Below are 8012 nucleotides of genomic sequence, written 5' to 3' on the forward strand. Positions count from 1 at the left end.
CACAGTACAAAGCTGAGATCACATGAGATCAGCTGTGTAAACACACTTTGTTGTGTGCCTGGTACATAACTAGTACTCAGTAAGGATTTTTTTTTTTTTTTTTAATTTTTACCATGCTTCAGAGAGAAATCCAGTCCTATGCCTTACATATTAGGGGGAAAAAATAGCAAATCCCCCCTCCAATTTATTTAAATGAATATCAACACTCATTATTTTAAGATTTATAGAATGCATTTTGATATTCTTTGAAAGAGGACTAAAACAAAGAAATACAGGAAAACAAACTGTTAGGTCTGTTTACTTCTTTAATTTTTAATATAATATTATTTATTGCTTTAAAAAGAAAGCATGCTTATTACAGAAAAATTTAGAAAAATCAGGGAAAAAACCATAATCTCAACCTTCAAAGACAAAAGACTACTGACAACTTGTATGCTCATTCTCGATTGTTTTCTATCTATAGTTTATTAACAGGGTTGCGATTCTCAGCAGTACAAGTTAACACACTGTGCCACTTCCAGGAAGTACTAGTCACATAAATTCTGCAATTGGCACTCTCTGGAGTTGTGCAATATACCTGACTACATTTCATAAATAATGTATATCTGTTAACATGTGCATTTTTTTCTTTTCTCATAATTGTAAAAACTGCCCATATGATAGTGCATTTTATTTAATATGATGTTGTGAGTACTTTACATGTTATAAGAATTGCTTCAAAAACATTTTTTCAGAGAAAAAATATTCCTTTAAGTTGCTGTGTGATTTACTTAACCATTACAGAATTTTTAAAACTTTAACATGTTTCCAAATTTCTCTGTAAGTAATAATATTGTGATGAATATTTTTGTGTAGAAAGCTTTCCCATATATTTTGGAATTTCTTCAGTACACATTATTGTGGTTAAAGAACAAAACTGTTATATGTGTTATAAGACATGTTACCAAACTGCTTTTCAAAAGTGTGTCTATTTAACCTATGGCCATGTCACCCTGAACAAGCCCGATCCCATCTGATCTCGGAAGCTAAGCAGAGTCGGAACTAGTTAGTACTTGAATGGGAGACTACCTAGGAAGACTAGGTGCTGTAGGCGTAAAAAATGTAAAAAAATAAGGTATTGTAAGCTGACAAGGTCTTTGTAATCTGTGAGGTCAACCAAGGGTTGCCTCGCTTAAAAAAAAAAAAAAAGAATGTATCTATTTATATTTCTTCTTCCAAAGAGGTATGGACACTTCACATTAGTAAATCCCAATGTTTTCTTAAAGTCGACAGTTACTTTAGCTTTTACATAATATTGTAAAGCAAATATGGCTTGTCACCCCAGCACACAGAAGGAAATCCTCCAAGAAAAATAGTACCAGGCATAGTACACCTGGCTTGGAGTAAAAACTCAAAGGATTAAAAAATTTTGGTAAAGAGAATACAATTCTCTGAGCCAACTTTCCTCCTGTACTTGAAGGTCCTTCATTTGTAGATACAAAGAGAAAAATAAATGAATAGTGTATTTTTTCCCCCAATGTCAGTATTATTATGACTTATTGACAAAGACAGGCCTGCCTGTATTCGAGAGTTTTCTATGCTCTTTTGGGGTTTGGGGACAAATTCTAGGAGAGGCTATAATAGTAGGCAGAAGCCTGTATACAGTTTACACATTTGCTACTCAAAGTGTGTTCTGGGAACCGGAAGCAGAGGCATCACCAAGAAGCTGGTTAGAAGCACAAAATCTCAGGGTATGGCCACACATATAGAATAAGAATCTGCATATTAGCAAGATCTTCAGGTGATTGAGAAATGCTTGTTTGTGTGTCCACAGGGAATTAAACTCAAATTGAGGAGCCAAAAAAATATATGTTGGAAATGACCTGGAATGTTCAAGTTCTCACTTTGCTCTGGGTCAGGTGCCCCTCCAAGCTAATCCCATAGAGCAGGGGTTCCCAATCCCTGGGCCATGGACCGGTACTGGTACCGGTACTGGTACCGGTCCATGGCCTGTTAAGAACCGTGCTGCACAGCAGGAGGTGAGCGGCAAGTGAGCAAAGCTTTATCTGTGTTTGCAGCTGCTCCCCAGCATTAGCATTGCTGCCTCAGCTCCATCTCAGATCATCAGGCATTAGATTCTCAAAGGAGCACTGGTCCCTGCTTCCAAAAGAAGATTGGGGATCGCTGCCCAACCAGTGCCCTCACCACATTCTGTTAGAATTGTTTTCTTATTTGTATTTTTACTTGTCTTATACTCAATAAATTTTGAAGGGTGTTGCTAATAAGAGTGCTATAAACTAAATACTCTTTCTGCAGATAAATGAACTACATTTTTTTCTTTATTTACAAAGGCTACTTGGGGAGAAAGTACAGTGAAAATTTGGGAGGTAAATCTCTTTATAGAATGAATATTTGCTTCTCCAACTAAAACAGATCTGCTTTCAGACTCCCTCCTCTTTGGTAACAGCATAGTTAAATCTCAGGCTTAACACTAGCAAAATCTACTTTTGTTAATATTCTATTTCATATTTTAATGTCTTATTTGACAAGTGTAGTTGAGTTACTGGCAAGCATCTAATTTATGTCAAATCTAATATTTTTCTAGAGTGGAAGTTTTCCCTGTCTGATCTCAGTCCTAAGGTAATTTTTTTCTCTCTCTTTCAGAGGAAGATGAATTGTGAAAGCAAAGTTGAATAACATATGTTAAAAGTTGTTGTAAGAGGCAAAGACAACATACTTATTTAAAAACACTTGAAAATATACATATTATCTCAGAGATAACTTTGAAATAGCCAAAAATCAACTAAACATTAAATGTTAAAGAAAAATCTCAAGCGTTATTTATATTTTAACCAAAAGCAAATTTTCCGAGTAATTTGAGAGGGGGGAAAAATGAAATGGAAGCTTTTGCAGCAGAATATTTTTGCTCAGACCCAGTTCAAATTTGTCACTTCATTTAATTCTATTACTATTTCTATAATGCTGAAACCTCAGAAACACAGATACTTCTTTTTTCTGGGTACCTCAGAAAAAAATGGTGGCAGTAGGCAGCAGCACTGTTAAAATGGAAGATGAAGCATTTCAGGACCCATGGAAGGCAACTGGTGTTAACTAAACATCTACTAATTGCTAGCAATGCGTAGATATAGCACAAGCATTGCCATATCAGAACTCTCAATACTGTGTATTGCTGTCACCATTTTCAAAGGTCAAAGGATTGATGATTGGAGAAGTAAGTTGCCATAAACTTACCCATTTTAAGGTGGAGAATCTACAATTTAAAAAAAAAAAGATGCATTTGCTTGATCTCAAGCTTATATTTCTGTGCCATAATGGAGCAAAAATGATATCATTTCTAACATCAATGTCTTTGGTGTTTCTGTTGGTAACTTGAGAATTAAAAAAAAAAAAAAAAGGTGTATTTATTGTATTTGGATAGGAATAAATACTATAGCAGGGGATTCATCCTGCTATATGAAAAACCCTTAGGCTCAAAGAGATCAGCCAACATTCATAGACTGCCAGGGACTCCAGAAAGCCTTCTGCTTCACCTTAGCTTAACCAAAGTAGTGTTATTTATGATTTTATTTTTCATTGTGTTAGGTTTACCTTTCTAAAGGATTTGTTTATTTTGAGGAAGCATCCTATAAACTTTAGCTTCTATCTGTTCTCTGAAGTGGATGATTACAAGTATTCAATGGCCATGTTCAAGTTGCCTAAACCCTCTCCTGAAGGATGACTTATTTAGCTATTGTGGCTAATGATCTGGGGACAAGAGGATACTGGAATTCCTAAGGAGTTGCTACACAAGTATTGAGGAGCTATTATTTCATTTGTCAGTGACTAGGAATTTGGCCCTCAGTAAGTAACATCTATTTAGACCTTTACAAAGTCTTGCTGGTATTAAGGCATGCTTGATTTACAGCCTTACAGATTTGAGGTTATGCTAGGAAATCTTTCCATTGCCAAGATAATCCTCCCCAAGGACTGTTACCAGTTAGGAAATATTTGTTTTCAAGCCTTTAGAACCTACTTGAATCTAACAAAATAAACATGTACTTGGTCAACTAGGAATTGGTTCTGCTACCTTTTTTAGAGTCATCAAAACCCCATTTCCAAAGTTTGGTTATCTAAGAAGTTCTCCAAACAAGGTCAATGTTTTGCTTCTTTTGCTTTAATTTAAACTGAAGTTGTGCTCACATAAAATTTACTTGACTTTAGACCAGGTTGTTGCATAAATGTATTTTAAATCCCATAAGGTACACCCTCCTCACTTCTGAACAGTCTCACATAGGCAAGCCTATTCCAGAGAATGAGGTCAGTCTGTACCTACACTACAAATGGACAAATCCAAACTGAGGTTAGATTCAATAACTGGAGCTCAGGAATGTGCCTCAAAAACTCAGAGATTAGTGAAAAGTCAGTCTTAATTTTATAAACACTTTTACTAGGGTCTACACTTTGTTGACAATTAGTAGGTACTCACCTATTACAGGTTAATCATTCATAACATTTTTAATAAAATGAATGATTAACCTTGGCCAAATTATTTACCTTGTCTAAGCCCTGGTTTCATCATTGATAAAAGAAGGATAACAATTGTAGTTCTTCATAAGTTTATTATCATGATTAAATGAAGCCATCTGCTTAAATTGCTTAGTTCAGTGCCTAGAACAAAGTAAGCATCTGAAAGATGTCAACTTCTACCTTCCTCTTTAAAACTGCTGGTCATGATAAGTATTTTGTTGTTTTTGTTTCACTTCAGTAAAGTTAACATTATTTTCAGTTTTTCCCCAGGACTGTGATTCAGTTCAGCAACGTGGCTGAGTGTCAGAGTCACCTAGGGGACTCTTCAAAATATACATCTCTGCCATAGCCCTCCTGACTCAGTTCGAGTTCTGCACAAGGGCCTGAGAATCTGGGTTTTTACAATTCCTTGGGTGATTCTACTGATTATTGGGGGAATGGGGGAGAGAATGACTTCTCTACAAGGTAGGAAGTGCTTACTCCACACTGTTTTCTCAATACAGTCAGAAATTTAGGCAGGAACAAGGGCAAATAAGCTTAAGCATCACCTTTCCCTACTGCTGCTTAATATTGGTAATTGTTTTACTTAAAAATTCTCAGATGACTGTAACTTCTCATATTCCTGTAGCAGCCAAGCTGTTAGTGGCTCGTGAATGGCAATACACCAGATCCACAAATTCTGAAGGTAAACAAGGTCTGCATCACACCAATTTCTGGGGCTTTTGATGAATATCTTTGCAGTTATCTGCAAATGCCAGAGAGGGACAATTCAGGGATTTTTTGATAGCCTTCTTGATAGCCTTCTCTGGCAAGAACAAAACTTATGTTGTAACTGGAAAACAGGGACAAACAAGACTCTACACTCATGGAGCTAGTTTGAAAATTGGATGAGGTAAGCCCTCAGTGCTCAGGCTTTGTAACCTCTCAGGTGGTCTTAGGAACTTTTAAAACAACAAAAGTTTACAAAAATGGTTGTGGGATGTATTTCATTAATCGGTTGATATAAACATGACACACTGTTTTTAACGTAAATCCTTATTTCGCTTTATTTCATGCTCTGCATCCCAGGAATCCCCACAGCAAAGTGTTCCACATTCCGGATCCATCTTGTTCTTCCCAAGGGCTTTGATGCTCTCTTTTCCCCTTTCTACAGCCCCTCTAGCTTGTTTGTCTTTTCAATCTTTTTTAAAACCTGGGACAGTCTCCCCCTGCCACAGCCCCACCCAGTCCTCCCTTGTTCCCTCTCACTGTGGTCAAATGACAGCTTGGCTGGTCTTCAAGTCCCAAAAGAGTTGCCTCTGGTCTCCTGACTAGAGAAAATAGGGAGGGGATATGAGACTCTGCACCCCAAAGGGGCTTTTTCTACTGTCAACTGAACCTTCAGGGTTAAGGGAATGATGCTTTTCCCGGGTGTTAAACTTTGACTTTTTCTCTTAAGTGTTGATATTCTTTTTATCTTTTGCCATTGCCTTCAAAATACTGTGACCACTTTCTCTCTGGCTTTGGAGTTGTCTTAGTTATTAATTCAAAAATTATAAATTTCTTGATCACCTGTTGTAGCAAGAACATAACTTATTTTGCATCTGTCTCCTTTCCTCCTTGGGGACACCATATGTCCATTTTTGGCTTCTACCCTTTTTTATAAACAAAAAAGTGGAAAGATTTGGCTTTATTCAGTGAGTATCTTTTGTGTCAGTAAATTATACATATCTCTTTTTGCAATCTCAGTTGTCTCTCTTTAACTCATATATCTTCTATACTTGAAATGTTTCATTTATTTTAACCATTTATGCAATAGTGCTTTCAATTAACACCTTGTACTCTTAAACAAATATATGTATAGATTATAATCTATCTTGGCCTCAATAGTGTTGAACCTACAAACATAACACATTCTTTCTCTTTCACCTGTTATCAATAGATTATTTGTACATTGTTGTAAGAATGGTTATTGCGTCATATTCATTCTCTACCCGAATAAAGCCATAATATTGTGTATGTTTATAATCACATGTATTGTCAAACAGAGAAAGACAAATATTGTATGGTATTCCTTATATGTGCAATCTAAAAAAAAATTAAGCTCTAGAAACAGGAATAGAAAAGTGGTTGCCAGGGGCTGAGATGCGGGGGAAATATAAGGAGAGATTGGTAAAACGGTACAAATTTTCAGTTATCAGGTGAATAAGATCTCAAGATTCAAGGTAAAACATGGTAACTATAGTTGATAACATTCACATAATTGAAATTTCCTAAGAGAGTAGAACTTAAATCTTCTTACAAAGAAAAAAAAAGATAAATATGTGAGGTGATAGATGTGGGACTCTTTCTACAATGTATATGTATATTAAATCACCACAGTGCATATTTTAAATATCTTACAATTTTAATTTTCAATTATACCTCAATAAGGCTGAAAAAAATACATATGCAGTTCTCATTTGTGATACATTATATTTCTCTTGATCTTCACTTCAGGAGACAGCTAATACTTGGAGGTGGAATACAGGAGGGGGAACAGTCTGTGATGTATAAGGGAAGCAATGAGAAAGTGTCACAGAAACCAAGGTGAGTCCTGGTCCCTTGTCCAAGGTACTCATCTACACCAACCTGAACACACTTGGGATCCATGGCTATAAACCAGTGATACCCATAGAATGCTACTTGTTTGAAGGGGAGAGCCTTTACTTCTGAACAGGGTGAGCACAAAGGCCAATGACAGAAGGAGATTTTGGGGTAGAAACTTTGAGGATTGCCCATGATTTTTCTGGGTAAGATCAGGGGATAGAAGGACTGGAGAAGAACATGTTTTCTGTTGGGCACAGCCTCTGGGGATGCACCTTTATGGAGGGTCATTTCTACATTTATTGTAAAGGCTACAGCTATAATTTCATAGTTTATAATCTCCTTTGGAAATTCTTCACTTTTGGGGAACAAAGAATGGATACTGTCACTTATGGGACAGATTTTTAAAAGATCACTGCAATCAATGCAGCAATTGGATTTTTTTTTTTTTTTGGAATTTCTAGTATTAATTAAAATAGATAAAATCTATTTTCAGTGAAAATAGAAGGATGTTAAAGTTTGAAAGAATGTCATCTTACAGGAAAAAAAAAACTGAGTTTCAGAAATGGAAAAAGGGGGAAAAACTATTATCTATGTGCCAAGCCTTGTGCAAGGAATTCACAGTTATTTAAATCCTTCCTTGAGGTATAGTTGTAGCACTGTCTCATAAGTGAGAAAACTGGGCCTAGGAAAGCATGATGACATCATTTTAATACAAAATTGGGTATTGGGTAAAGCCAAGACCAGAACAGGTGCATCTTGTTTTCATTTCCTACGATCTTCCCATTATACCATAGAGGGATAGGTTCAGATTTATGCTAAGTTGGTAACAAGTTTTTTACAGATTCTACAATGAATTTATTAGTTGATTATTTGTCAGTATAGGTAGTATTGCCTTAATTTTTAATCTAATGAGAAATGGCTGAATTATTTTGGGGGGA

At 35.9% G+C, this 8012-nt stretch overlaps 1 pseudogene; it reads left to right on the forward strand.

Moving 5' to 3' along the window:
* Positions 1–974: 974 nt before the first annotated feature.
* On the forward strand, positions 975–1093 carry LOC111730150 (annotated as a pseudogene).
* Positions 1094–8012: the final 6919 nt, after the last annotated feature.

This window comes from Pteropus vampyrus, unplaced genomic scaffold, assembly GCF_000151845.1.
Source record: "Pteropus vampyrus isolate Shadow unplaced genomic scaffold, Pvam_2.0 Scaffold302, whole genome shotgun sequence".
NCBI lineage: Eukaryota > Metazoa > Chordata > Mammalia > Chiroptera > Pteropodidae > Pteropus > Pteropus vampyrus.